Source organism: Monodelphis domestica, chromosome 2, assembly GCF_027887165.1.
Source record: "Monodelphis domestica isolate mMonDom1 chromosome 2, mMonDom1.pri, whole genome shotgun sequence".
NCBI lineage: Eukaryota > Metazoa > Chordata > Mammalia > Didelphimorphia > Didelphidae > Monodelphis > Monodelphis domestica.
In genome coordinates, this window is record NC_077228.1 from 228093214 (window position 1) to 228107622 (window position 14409).

The 14409-nt window shown below is 34.9% G+C and overlaps 1 protein-coding gene across 2 annotated transcripts in view; it reads left to right on the top strand.

The window, feature by feature from the left end:
* PITPNC1 (phosphatidylinositol transfer protein cytoplasmic 1) overlaps positions 1–14409 on the top strand; it is a 424023-nt gene that overhangs the window by 268904 nt on the left and 140710 nt on the right. The gene's annotated exons all lie outside the window — the stretch shown is intronic.

Below are 14409 nucleotides of genomic sequence, written 5' to 3' on the forward strand. Positions count from 1 at the left end.
AAACTGCCTATTCATGTCCCTTGACCATTTGTCAATTGGGGAATGGCTTGATCTTTTGTACAATTGACTTAGCTCCTTATAAATTTGAGAAATGAGACCTTTGTCAGAGGTTATTGTTATAAACATTTTCCCCAGTTTGTTGCTTCTCTTCTAATTTTGGCTGTATTGGTTTTGTTTGTACAGAAACTTTTTAATTTAATATAATTGAAATTATTCATTTTACATTTTTGTAGTGTTCACTAACTCCTGATTGGTCTTAAATTCCTTCCTTTTCCATAGATCTGACAAGTATACTATTCTATGTTCACCTAATTTGTTTATTTCCCTCTTTATATTTAAGTCATCTACCCACTCTGAGTTAATCTTGGTATAGGGTGTAAGATGTTGATCTAAACCCAGTTTCTCCTATGCTATTTTCCAATTCTCCCAGCAATTTTTGTCAAATAGTGGGTTCTTGTCCCAAAAACTGGGATCTTTGGGTTTATCGAACATTATCTTGCTACTGTCATTTACGCCAAGTCTATTCTCATTTATTTTTAAATTATTTTTCCCCATTTAAAAATAATTTCCCATTAAAAAAACCCAACTTTTGTGTTATATCCATTAACTCTCCCCTCCTACAACAAAAAGATACTAAAATCAGCTCTTGGCTAATATGGAGTCAGGGATTTGTCCTTTGACCTTACTTAAACCATATGGAAATCCTTCATAGATTCTTTGTTTGTTTGTTTTTTAACCCTTAACATCTATCTTATTATCAATTCTAAGGCAGAAGAATAGCAAGGACTCAGTAATCAGATTTAAGTGACTTGCCCTGGGTCACACAAATAGGAGATATATGAGGTCAGATTTGAACCTAGGTCCTCTCTACTTCAGGCCTGATGCTCTATTCACTACTACCTAACTGCCCTCCTTCACAGATTCTTAGCACCAAGGATTAGATCCCTGGAAAGTAAGCTTGATTTTTTTTAAGCCCTTACCCTCTGCCTTGGAATCAATACTATGTATTGATTCCAAGGCAGAAGAGAGGTAAGGGCTAGCAATGGGGGTCAAGTGATTTGCCCAGGGTCACACAGCTAGGAAGTGTTTGAGGCCAGATTTGAACCTAAGACCTCACATCTCTAGGCCTGTCTCTCAATCTACTGAGCTACCCAGCTGCCCACAGTAAGCATGATTTTAAAAGTTCCTAGTTAGATGAGTACATGATTTTCTTCTTCAAGTATTCTCCATGACTTCTACCCTTTGACAGATAAGTCATCTAGAGTAGAGAAGTTCACATGACAATAGGGTGCATGTCCCCAGGGTTTGGGGTTAATCTATCTCCTTTTTAGGGAAAGAAGATGTTGGTTATGGAACCAAAAAAAAAAAATCTCTTCCACATAATAGCCATTGAATATAAGAAACCTAGAATAAAAACAAGATAACTTTTGTGGCAAATGCCATCTATAGGAAGTGGCATTTGAATTGAATATTCTGGGAAGCCAGGTATTCTAAATGGTGAGAGGTGAGGAAAGAGTGCTTTCCAGGCATAAGGGAAACCAGTATGAAGGAACTGGCACATTAGATGAGCTATCGAGTGAAGAATAATATGTTGACCAATATGATTGGACTGTAGAGTGAGTGGAGGTGAGTAATGAGTAAGGAAATTAGATGGATGGGAAGGGGCCAGGTTATGAGCTCTAAATACCAGACAATGGAGTTTATCTTGAATACTAGTCCTATAAGGAAACTACTAGAATATTTAGTAGAAGGTAATCTGGTCAGACCTTTGCCTTCAGAAAATCAGTTTGGTAGTTTTGTGGAGGAGGGATTGGAGTGGGAAAGACTTGAATCAGATAGGACAATTAAGATTTTATTACAATAGTTTAGGTGAGAGATGATTAGGGCCTGAACTAGATTGGTGGCTATGTGAATGGAGAGAAGGGGCTATAGGCAAGGTATGTTGTATATATAAGATTTGGCCATTGACTGTATATGCAGGGTAAGGAACAGTGACAAGTCAAAGAAGACACCAATGTGGTGCACCCTGGTTACTAGATGGATTGTGGTGCCCTTGACATTAACAGGGAAGTTTGAAAGAAGGATAAATTTGGGGGAATGGATAATGAGTTCTGTTCTGGATATGAGGATTTTTGAGACACCAACTAGACATCTAGTCTTAAGTGTACAATAGGCAGTTGGAGATATGTCTTAAGTTCAGAAGAGAAACTAGGACTGGCTATATAGACCTTGGAATCATCTAAGATCAGATGATGAAATTATTAAGCACAGAAGCATATAGAGAAAAAATATGGTTGAGGACCGAGCTTTCAGTTCAACCCATAATTAGTTAACATAATATGAATTAGGATCTAGCAAAAAAGACTAGAAAATAGTTAGAGAAGGTAGGAGAGGTTCCAAAACACTGAAATGTCATGAAAATCCAAAGAGGAATATTCAGGAGAAGAAAGTTGTCAACAGTGTCATGTGCTTTAGAGAAGTTAAAAAGGATCCCAACTGAATCTAGTAGACTTGGCAATTAAGAGATCAGTTTGTTATTTTGGAGAGAACAGTTTCAGAGTCAGAGTAATGAGGTCAAAAGCCATATTAAGAAGGGTTTAGAAGAAACTGAAATGAATAGAAGTAGAAAACCAAAATTAGAAAGCTTTTTCAAGGATCTTAGCTGAAAAGGAGAGAAAAGATAAAACCATGTTTAGTATGAAGATTTTTAAGAGTAAAAGAGACTTTCTCATGTTTGTAGGCAGTAGAGGAGGCACCAGGAAAATGGAAGAAATAGAAGATTAAAGATGATGGCAGTGGGAGCATTTTGCTAGAGAAAAAAGAGGAGGAATTGGGATCAGGACAGTGGTATACTGATAAATGTTTAACCATCAGCTCTCTGGGGGTTTTGATTAGATAAATTAAGGATATTGATTAGATAAATAAAAGTAAGATCTTGCCTCATAGGATCATAGATTTAGAGCTGAAAGGGAACTTATTGGCTATCTAGTTCTGCCCAATTATTTTATAGATGAGGAAACTTATGCTCAAATTGGTTTAGGGACTTGACCTAAGCTAGTTTTAGATGTAGAATTTGAACTCTTCTTTCTGAATCTGAACAACAATCTGTCCCCAAACCAAGGTCCTTGAATGTGGAAATGAAACATTTGTGAGTGATAGCAAGATAAAGGGTATGACCATCCCTATATATAACTGAGATTAAATGGCAGACTAGAACCTGGAAGATAAGAATATTAAGGAACTGGGAAATTAGGGTATTTGGGAAGCATTAATGTTTGGGGAAGGAGCTGTGGTAGAAGAGATTCACTGAATTCATTGTCATTGATAACAGCTGAATTATGTAATAAATTTGAATAGAGTAACTTTAAGGTAGGGAAGTTTCCTGAATGAAGAAGAAGAGTCTGGAAGGATCAATTGAGAGTAAGGTATATTTAGATTCCTCCTTCTGGATCATTGAATTCAGGGAGTATATAAGAAGGTAAAATCAGTTCTGATTATCTTAGAAAGATCCAGATCTCAGTGAGTGGCAAAGATGGAAGGATCATAGAGAAAGAGCTCCAAAATGAACAGCAGTTTTTAAATTATAGAGCTAGAATTCTAGAGGCACAGTGGAAGAGGCAAGCAGATATGGAGTGATGTTACCATGGGGAAGACAGGGTTAAGGTGAGTGGGCATAGGGGACCAGATATCTAGGGTTAGAGAGGAACAGTTTCTTCAGCATTCAAAGATTCCTTATCATTGAGATGAAGAAAGTAAGGGTTAAAGAAGACAGATCTTCATTGGGGAATGAATACAAGTAGCATCAGTGAGGATTTCCTCTAATAATAGTCTTTGATTAGAAGGTTCAAGATCTCTGCTAGGCCTAAGAACTTGAGGTCTCAGCACAGGAAGGGAATTGTAGCATACTCCAAAGCATGTTTACTTTTCCAGGGGTGCTAAATCACAGAATGAGACTTTGTAGAACTTTGTGGGAAAGTGGGACTCCCTGGAATGATAAAATTATTCTGAGAGCAACTCTTAAGTTCAATTCTCTTCTAGGGGGAGCAGATGGACTATTTGAATGCTTTATGTTTCTCTGTTTGTTCATGGGTTCTTGTGAGTCACTAGCATTTTATGATTTTTTTAGTAGAATAAAATAAAACTCTCATACTTAGTAACCAGATTCCATTTTTTAGTGTTTATGAAGGATTGGGAATCTTGTTATTCTTTTTAAAACTGTGTAAGCAAAATATATTCTTAAGTTTCATTTTGAAGGTTTTCCTGGAATAATATGAGAGGGGGCCATGAATAAGACTGATTAATCCTTTTGGGTCAAGCTCTCAGATCAGGACCCAGGTTGTATGAACATTTAAAGGGTCCTAGATGATGGTTTACAACCAAAAGAAAAAATATAAAAGGGAGAAAAGAAGAGGACCCAGGACAAAGCCTATTAACATATTAGACAGGGCATAGATGATGCTTCAGCAAAGGAAACTAGAGTGACCAGACAGGTCTGAGGAATATGAGGAGAAAGTGATAGTAGTTACAGTTGAACAATACTAATCCATTAAATTGCATTCACCTTCTAATATTTATTGAGAGATTGTTAACCTGTGTGCAACCATTATGTAGAGCATTGAAGATTTCAAGAATAAGATATTTTTTCTTCTGTACCTAACTATAAAGAGATGGTCATAAATACCCAAGAATCATGTCATTTTTTGTGTCTGTACATTCATCACCTGCCCTTCTGCCTGGCACATAGTCATTTAATAAATACTTACTGATTGAAATAACTGGATTATATTTAGACATGCTAATTGAGTTATTAATAGACCTTGTGAAACTTCCATGAAACTTGAATTCACCAAATCACTCCAATAAAATAGTATCATGGATTTTGCAGAAGAATATTTTTTTATCACCCACTCAAAGGAAACTTTAAACAGTTAAAAATTATAGGGTATGAATTCCAGTTAAGATGATGAATTTGTAGCAGAACCTAGCTTTCCCCCATAAGCTCAAGCAAAGTTTTTTTTAAAATAACACCAGGTTAAGAAATCCAGAAATCCAACAAGAAAGGAGAAGCTCCTCCATCCTGCACAGTATGACAAAAAAAAAAAAAGCTGACATCCTATGGATGCAGAAAGCCAGCATGGTCTCTATTATATAGGCTTATATCTTTCCAGTCTTATGACTAGGGATGAGATAATGGGGGAGACCTAAAGCCTATTCAATGCTATGATTGGGAATACTTTGGGAACCAGGAGTCCATAGAATTCTGATCAAAGATACTTCATTTGCATTTAAAGTTTGAAGATTTCACCAGCGACACACAAGAGGGTCTAAAGCCTGATACTACCCTGACCACAGACTTCCCAGAGAATGGCAGGGAAGTAGTCAACAGAAGGAGCATCTCAATTAGAGACCAGATCAAATAAAGCCTGATCATACTACATTAGAGTGAAGAAAAGGACAGAAGTCAAGCATTTATTAAATTCTTACTAATTATATATTTTGTATATATTTATGTACATTATTATATGTGTCAAGCATTGTGCTAAGTGATGGGAATACAAATACAAGCTAAAAAAAATAGTCATTACCTAATTCTGCAGTCAAGAGTGAAAGCTAACTGACCTGGGCACTTCCTCAGAGTGGATATTTAGGAGGAATTAACCAATGGAAGTGGGGGGGGGGAACGACAATAGGGGAATAATAATCCTCCAGTGTGCGAAGATAGCCAAGATATGATTAGAGAAGTTCAAGAATCAGGAACAGAGCCAGAAGAGGAAAACCTGGCCTTGTCTCCAGATCCCAAACTAGAAAGTAAGGTTGTCAATATCAATAAATATTGGGTACAAAAAAGACATGCTATGGGTTTAAGAAATGCCCCAAAAGGTGAATGACCTCAGCAAGATAGTGTACAACAAACCCAAAGATCCCAGCTTTTGGGACAAAAACCCACTATTCGAAAAAAACTGCTGGGAAAATTGGAAAACAGTATGGGAGAGATTAAGTTTAGATCAACATCTCAAATCCTACACCAAAATAAAGTCAGAATGGGCGAATGACTTAAATATAAAAAGGAAACTATAAGTAAATTATGTGAACATAGAACAGTTTACCTATCAGATCCATGGGAAAGGAAGGAATTTGAGACCAATCAGGAGTTAGAGAACCCTACAAAATGTAAAATGAATAATTTCAATTATATTAAATTAAAAGGTTTCTGTACAAACAAAACCAATACAGCCAAAATTAGAAGAGAAGCAACAAACTGGGAAAATTGTTTATAACAATAACCTCTGACAAAGGTCTTGTTTCTCAAATTTATAAGGAGCTAAGTCAGTTGTACAAAAGATCAAGCCATTTCCCAATTGATAAATGGGCAAGGGACATGAATAGGCAATTTTCAGATAAAGAAATCAAAACTATCAATAAGCACATGAAAAAGTTCGAAATCTCTCATAATCAGAGAAATACAAATCAAAAAAATAACTCTGAGATACAATCTTACACCTAGCAAATTGACTAACATGACAGCAAAGGAAAGCAATAAATATTGGAGGGGATGTGGCAAAATTGGGATATTAATGCACTGCTGGTGGAGTTGTGAATTGATCCAACCATTCTGGAAGGCAATTTGGAACTCTGCCCAAAGGGCGTTAAAAGACTGCCTGCCCTTTGATCCATCCCTACTACTGCTGGGTTTATACCCCAAAGAAACAATAAGGAAAAAGTCTTGTACAAAAATATTTATAGCCCTGCTCTTTGTGGTGACAAAAAATTGGAAAACAAGGGTGTGTCCCTCTATTGGGGAATGGTTGAACAAATTGTGGTATCTTATGGTGATGGAATATTATTGTACTGAAAGGAATAATGAACTTGAGGAATTCCATGTGAAGTGGAATGATGCAGGAATTGATGCAGCACTAGGAGAACATTATACACAGAGATAAATACACTGTGGAACAATTGACTATAAAAGACTTTCCTACTAGCAGTAATGCAATGATCCAGGACAATTCTGAGGGACTTAAGAGAAAGAACACTATCCACATCCAGAGAAAGAACTGTGGGAATAAAAACACAAAAGAAAAAAAAAACTGCTGGATCACATGGGTCGATGGAGATATGATTGAGGATGTAGAGTCTAAACGATCACCCTAGTGCAAATATTAATAATATGGAACTACATGTAAAATCCATTGGAATTGCTTGTTGGCTATGGCAAGGGGGTGGGAGGAGAGGAGGGAAAGAATATGATTCATGTAACCATGGAAAAATATTCTAAATTAATTAAATAAAATTTAAAAATATATATAATTATCTATTAAAAAAATAAAAAGAAATACCCCCAAAGTAAGAAGAACAAGAGAGTAGCTCCCTAAGTAGTACAAGGAGAGCCTTAAAGAAAAAAATGCCTTTATTACAAAGATTCTAAGAATGGATAGAAGAAATGAAGCAAGAGAATTAAAAAATTTAGTTGTAAGAAAATAAGAACCCTGGAGAGGAAAAAATTGGAGAATAAATAGCTAAGAACAGGAAGTGGAAAATCCTATCTTTAAAAGTCACAACAGAAAATCAGAAAGACAGAATATAGTGGTAGTTTAATTCTGTTGGGATAGTTTTAATCTAGGAAGGAAAAGGGAGAGAAAAAGGAATACTGAGGCAGACATGAGGAAAATAGGTAAGCCGGTCTACTGTTTCTAATATGGTTGCATGTTTTGTGAGAATAATATATAGAAATATAGAGGAAAGGATAAGGAGAGTCTGCATACGATTAACCTTACTCTTATCTGAACCTAGATAAAGGAGTGTTGAAAACACACAGAAACCCACATACACACAATGACTTGGTTGTCAAAATATATTAAATTCATATTTGGGAAAAGGCTGGGTTGGGGTAAGAGGTGAGGGGGGGGGGGGAGATAGAGAGGAAATAAAGGAAAGAAAACAAATTTCAGCTTTAGGCATTGGTTGATAAGTTAGGGGTGGGGAGTATTAAAATAAAAGAACCAGGAAGTGAGTTAGGGGAAGTAACAAAGATTAGAATATTGGAAGCAGACCATTTCAATAATAAAATTACTAGTGTTGATCATGTTACGTCTCTTTTTCCACTTCTTTCTTCTTTGTAAAGAGGAAAGGGTAGGAGGCAAGGAGAGAGAAATATAGGAGCATATGGTAGAGGGAAATGTGTAATTGACAGTTACATGATTGTGACTGGAATGAACTCACCCATAACATAGAGAAGGGCAGTGAATAGATTAGAAAACTAAATCCAATAATATGTAGTTTACAAGAAACATGCTTGAGACATAATTCACACAGAATTAAAATGAAGAGTTGAGCAGAATTTATTATGCTTCTGGTGAACTCAAAATAGCAGAGGTAGTAATCATGATCTCAGAGAAGGCAACTGTAAAAATAGACATGATTAAAAGTGATAAACAAGGAAACTATATTATGCTTAAAGGCACCATAGATGATGAAAAAATATTATATTTAACAAAGGGCATTCCAATAAAAGATTGAGACTTGAATCGGGTCAAAGTAATTTAATCCTGAAGAATCTATGCATTAAAGAGCAAATCATAGAAACAATAGATAATTTGATCAAAGAAAATTAAAACAGTGAGACAACATACTCAGACTTTTGAAATGCAGCCAAAGCAGTCCTATGGGGAAAATGAAAATATTTAAACATCAACAAAAGGGAGAAAGAACAGATCAATCAATTGGAGATACAACTAAAAAAACAGAAGCAACATATTTTTAAGAAGCCAAATAAGCAATTATTCTGCAAATTTTAAAATAAAAGAACCAAATTAAAGTAAAAACCCATTCAACTAATAATCAAAATTGGTGCTTTGAAAAATATATAGATAAACTATTTGCTAATGAGAATTTTTTCTTATATGTACAACCTACAATGAATTGCTTGCTAGTTTTGGAAGGGCAGAGGGAAAAAGACAGGGAGACAATTAGGACCATATAACTTTAAAAAAATTATGTGGAAATTTTTTATTAAAATAAATAAATAAATAAAAGAGGAAAACCAAATTACCAACATCATAAATAAAAAAGATCAGAACTTAAAGAAAAAATAATGTAAATCATTAGAAAATGTTCATTTCAATTATATGCCAATACAAATGATTATGTAAATGAAATCAGATGAATATTTATAGGAATATAAAAGACCTATATTAATAGAATGAAAAATAAAAATTATTAGGAAAAAAAGCTGAATAATCCTGAAAAGAAAAATCTCCCAGGAACAGAGGGATATATGAGTGAATTTTATGAAGTAATGAATTTCAATATAATATAATTTTCTTACCAAAATAGGGAAAGATCCTAAGTTCCTTCTAGGATGTCTCTGATACCAAAATCATCAAAAAGAGAAAACAGAGAAAGAAAAAACTATAGATCAATACAATATCCCTAATGAATATTTATTCAAACATTGAATAAAATATTAATAAAGAGGCTACCACACAATATATCAAAAAATATATACATTCTAAACATTCTGTCTGTCTTTTACATAACACACACCCACACATACACACACACTAACCAGTTTTGAATTATCATAGAAATATAAAGTTGGTTAAATATTAGAAAAAAGTATAATGGATCATACCAATAAAAAAAGTGATTTTTGAAAAGCAATTATCAATTGATGCAGAAAAGGCTTTTTGATAAAATATGATATCCTTTTAACATTAAGAAGCATAGAGTCATACAACATCTGGGTAACCATGGTGGCAGTCTAGACACAAGACATCCTCTCCTCAGCACCCACTGATATAGACTACCTCAAAAGACTAAAAAAACCAAATTCATAAGAACGAAGGGACTCTACATAAAAAAGGGAAGGAGGAACCTCTACAGTGATGGCAAATTGTGCCCACAAACAACAACCTCCCTCCAAGAAAAAACAGGAAGAAGGGATTCACCCTGAAAATTTTTTACAGAGGAAAAACCCAGGCTACAGAGGAAATAGAGGAGGAAATTCAAATAAATGCACCAAAACCCTCACCAAAAAAATGGAAATTGTCCACAAGCTCTTGAAGAATTTAAATTGGAGTTTATAAAAAAGATGGAAGCCTTCTGGCAAGAAAAGTGGGAAATAGTTCAAAGAGAAAATAACATTTTAAAGGACAAGAATTCCCAATTAGAGACATAGCTGGATGTCACGAAAAGCAGGATAGACCAAACTGAAAAGGAAAACCAGTCAATGATCTTGCAAAACAGCAAAAATTAATAAAGCAAAGTCAAAAGACTGTCAAAATAGAAGAAAACATAAAATATCTCACTGAGAAGATGGCAGAATAGAAAAACAGATCACGGAGAGACAATTTGAGAATCATTAGTCTACCTGGAAAGCCAGAAATCTTGACATCATACTACAAGAAATCATCCAAGAAAACTGCCCTGATGTTCTTGAACAAGGGGGAAAAATAGACATTGAAAGAATTCATAGAACACCCTCTACACTAAGTCCTCAAAAGACAGCTCCCAGGAATGTAATTGCCAAATTCCAAAGATTTCAAGCTAAGGAGAAAATTCTACAAGAAGTCAAAAAGAGACAATTCAGATACCAAAGAGCACCAATCAGGATCACACAAGACCTGGCAGCTCCCAAACTAAAGGACCGCAAGGCCTGGAACACGATATTCAGAAAGGCAAGAGAATTGGGTATTCAACCAAGGATCACCTATCCATCAAAATTGACTATATACTTCCAGGGGAAAGTATGGGCATTCAACAAAATAGAAGATTTCCAAGTTTTCCTAAAGAAAAGACCAGAACTAAGTGGAAAGTTTGATATCCAAACACAAAGACCAAGAGAAACATGAAAAGGTAAATAAGAATGAGAGAGAAAAGGGGAAATTTTTTTTTATTCAAACTTTCTTCTTTAAGGTCTAAAATTGAATCAAATTATATATATAATTTGATTCAATTCCCCATATATATATATGGGGAAAATGTTATTTGTAACTCTCAAAAAATATATTCACTATTATAATAATTAGAAGAATCATTCACAGGAAGAGATTGGGGTAATAAGTGCTATAAGATGATATACAAAAAAAGAAAAAGGGAGGGGGAATCAAAGATGGCACCAAGAGAAACTTGAAGAAATAAAATAAATAGGATAATTTTTATCACACAAAGATACACATGGGAATGTGAGGGGAAGAAAACTCTTATAAGAAGGCAAGGAAGAGAGTGCTAATGGGTAATACTTAAACCTTACTCTCAGTAAAATCAATTCTGAGAGAGAAGAGCATCTTGATCCATTGGGGTCTTGAATTCTATCTTATCCTACAGAGAAAGTGAAAAGGGGAAACTAAGAGGGTAGTGGGGAGGGAGTACAAAAAGGGAGGGAAAGAGAGGGGGGAGGGAACTTAACAGACCCTAAAAAACTAAATTGGAGATCCTAAAAATTAAGGGAGAAATTAATAAAATTGAAAGTGAAAGAACTATTGAACTAATAAATAAGACTAGAAGCTGGTATTTTGTAAAAACAAACAAAATAGACAAAGTACTGGTCAATATAATAAAAAAGGAAAAAAGAAAACCAAATTAACAGTATCATAGATGAAAAAGGAGACCTCACCTCCAAGGAAGAGAAATTAAGGCAATCATTAAAAACTATTTTGCCCAATTGTATAGCAATAAATATGCCAATCTAGGTAACATGGATGAATATTTACAAAAATATAAGTTGCCTAGACTAACAGAGGAAGAAATAGATTACTTAAACAACCTCATATCAGAAAAAGAAATTGAACAAGTCATCAAAGAACTCCTTAAGAAAAAATCCCCAGGTCCAGATGGATTCACAAGCGAATTCTATCAAACATGAAAGAACAGCTAATCCCAATAATATACAAACTATTTGACATAATAAGCAAAGAGGGAGTTCTACCAAATTCCTTTTATGATACAAATATGGTACTGATTCCAAAGCCAGGCAGGTCAAAAACAGAGAAAGAAAACTATAGACCAATCTCCTTAATGAACATAGATGCAAAAATCTTAAATAGGATACTAGCAAAAAGACTTCAGCAAGTCATCACGAGGGTTATTCACTATGATCAGGTGGGATTTATACCCACCAAGGGTATATATAACCAAGGATGGTTCAATGTTAGGAAAACCATCCACATAATTGACCATATCAACAAGCAAACCAACAAAAATCACATGATTGCCTTTGACAAAATACGACACTCATTCCTAATGAAAACACTAGAAAGTATAGGAATAGAAGGGTCTTTCCTAAAAATAATAAACAGTATATATCTAAAACCATCAGCCAACATCATCTGCAATGGGGATAAACTAGATGCATTCTCAATAAGATCAGGAGTGAAACAAGGATGCCCATTATCACCGCTATTATTTAACACTGTACTAGAAACACTAGCAGTAGCAATTAGAGAAGAAAAAGAAATTTAAGTTATTAAAATTGGCAATGAGGAGACCAAGGTATCACTCTTTGTGGATGATATGATGGTCTACTTAAAGAATCCTAGAGAATCAACTAAAAAGATAGTGGAAATAATCCACCACTTTAGCAAAGTTTCAGGATACAAAATAAACCTACATAAGTCATCAGCATTTCTATATATCTCCAACACATCTCAGCAGCAAGAATTAGAAAGAGAAATTCCATTTAAATCACCCTAGGCAATATAAAATACTTAGGAATCTATCTGTCAAGACAAACACAGGAACTATATGAACACAACTACAAAACACTCTTCACACAATTAAAACTAGATCTAAACAATTGGAAAAACATTAACTGCTCATGGGTAGGACAAGCTCATATAATAAAAATGACCATCCTACCCAAACTTATTTACTTATTTAATGCCATACCCATTGAACTACCAAAAAGCTTTTTTACTGAATTAGAAAAAACCATAACAAAGTTCATTTGGAAGAACCAAAGATCAAGGATATCCAGGGAAATAATGGGGGAAAAAATGCGAAAGAAGGTGGCCTTGTAGTACCAAATCTCTAACTATACTATAAAGCAGTGGTCATCAAAATAATATGGTACTGGCTAAGAGAAAGAAAGGAGGATCAGTGGAATAGACTTGGGGTAAATGACCTCAGCAAGACAGTCTCTGATTAGCCCAAAGATCCCAGGTTTTAGGACCAAAATTCACTATTTGATAAAAAACTGCTGGGAAAACTGGAAGACAGTATGGGAGAGATTAGGTTTGGATCAACATCTCACACCCTACACCAAGATAAACTTAGAATGGACGAATGACTTGAACATAAAGAAGGAAACTATAAGTATATTATGTGAACACAAAATAGTATGCATGTCAGACCTTTGGGAAAGGAAAGATTTTAAAACCAAGCAAGACTTAGAAAAGTCACAAAATGTAAATTAAATAATTTTGGTTACATCAAATTAAAAAGGTTTTGATGTAACCAAAATTAGAAGGGAAATAACAATTTGGGAAACAATCTTCATGACAAAAACTTCTGACAAAGGTCTAATTACTCAAATTTACAAAGAGCTAAATCAGTTGTAAAAAAAAATCAAGCCATTCTCCAATTGATAAATGGGCAAGGGACATGAATAGGCAATTTTCAGTTAAAGAAATCAAAACTATTAATATATAAGCACATGAAAATGTGTTCTAAATCTCTTATAAACAGAGAGATGTAAATCAAAACAACTCTGAGGTATTACCTCACACCTAGCAGATTGGCTAACATGACAGCAAAGGAAAGTAATGAATGCTGGAGGATCCCCAAAACAAAGTGGCAAAGTCAGGACATTAATGCATTGCTGGTGGAGTTGTGAATTGATCCAACCATTCTGGAGGACAATTTGGAACTATGCCCAAAGGGCACTAAAAGACTGTCTGCCCTTTGATCCAGCCATAGCACTACTGGGTTTGTACCCCAATGAGATAATAAAGAAAAAGATTTGTACAAAAATATTCATAGCTGTGCTCTTTGTGGTGGCCAAAAATTGGAAAAATGAGGAGATGCCCTTCAATTGTGGAGTGGCTGAAAAATTGTGCTATATGTTGGTGATGGAATACTTTGTGTTCAAAGGAATAATGAAGTGGAGGAATTCCATGGGAACTGGAATGACCTTCAGGAATTGATGCAGAGTGAAAGGAGCAGAACCAGGAGAACATTGTACACAGAGACACTGTGGTACAATCAATTGTAATGGACTTCTCCATTAGAGGCAATGCAGTGATCATGAACAACCCGGATGGATCTATGAGAAAGGACACTATCTACGTTCAGAGGAAAAACTGTGGAAGTAAAAACACTGAAGAAAAACAACTGCTTGATTACATGTGTCGAGGGGTATATGATTGGGGATGTAGACTCTAAATGAACATCCTAGTGCAAACATCAACAGCA